Below are 931 nucleotides of genomic sequence, written 5' to 3' on the forward strand. Positions count from 1 at the left end.
GTTTGACGTTGACATCATATATCTCCTATATCTGAATATTCGAAAAATCCACTTTAACTTTTAATCGTAAGTTAACTCCCCCTCTTTAATACTTCTATATAAATCACTTCGATGGTAGAATACTATTTAAAAATAAAAAAAATACCCTGTTAATAAAAAAAATAGTTCAATAAGCTGATCTTATGGTGTTTATTGCCGGATGTATGTTGCGCCGGTCGGTCTTCAGTGAAAATTTCTTACGACTTATAATGACAGCTTCTGCTTTTCCAAACACACGAGGAACCCCAAGCATTGTCGATGTAATAGCCTACTTTCAGAGTTCTTGACAAATGTAAAATAAAACTCAGAAAACTCGATTGCTTTGACATTCCTCTACCTCTCTTTTGACAAATAACTTCCTTTGCAAATATAAATAAGGAGAAAACTATGACGGGAAAAAAATCAGGTAAGTCTATTCTAAGAAAATCCTTTTGAATATAGTGCTTCTTTCTGTCATTTTGCCGAGACAGTTGAACATTTTCTATGCAGTGATAACCAATTTTCTCTCGTAGGCTATTCTTTCCCTTTAAGTTTCAAGGTCAGACCCGGAGTGCCCCAAGGAAAGGTCATAGGGTCACCGGTGTTCCTTTCATACATTAGCGACTTGCCTCTCGCACTTTCATTTTTGGCTAGTCTGTTCGTCTACGGTTCGTTGACCTCGGGGCGATAGACTCTCTGAACCGACCATTCACAACAAAGGAGGCTAAGAGAGGCCTGGATAACATGAACACGCAGATATATGAAGCGTGCACAATTATGGTTCTCAGGACATGTGGAGACAAGCATTGTTCCAACGTTTCAAGTCTTATTAAAATAAAAAGTAACTGAGTCAAACATTTATAGTCTATCGTAAAAATCGTTACGTAATAATTACCCATCACTTTCCACTCTG

The sequence above is a fragment of the Penaeus monodon genome, chromosome 29 (genome assembly GCF_015228065.2).
Source record: "Penaeus monodon isolate SGIC_2016 chromosome 29, NSTDA_Pmon_1, whole genome shotgun sequence".
NCBI classification, from domain to species: Eukaryota; Metazoa; Arthropoda; class Malacostraca; order Decapoda; family Penaeidae; genus Penaeus; species Penaeus monodon.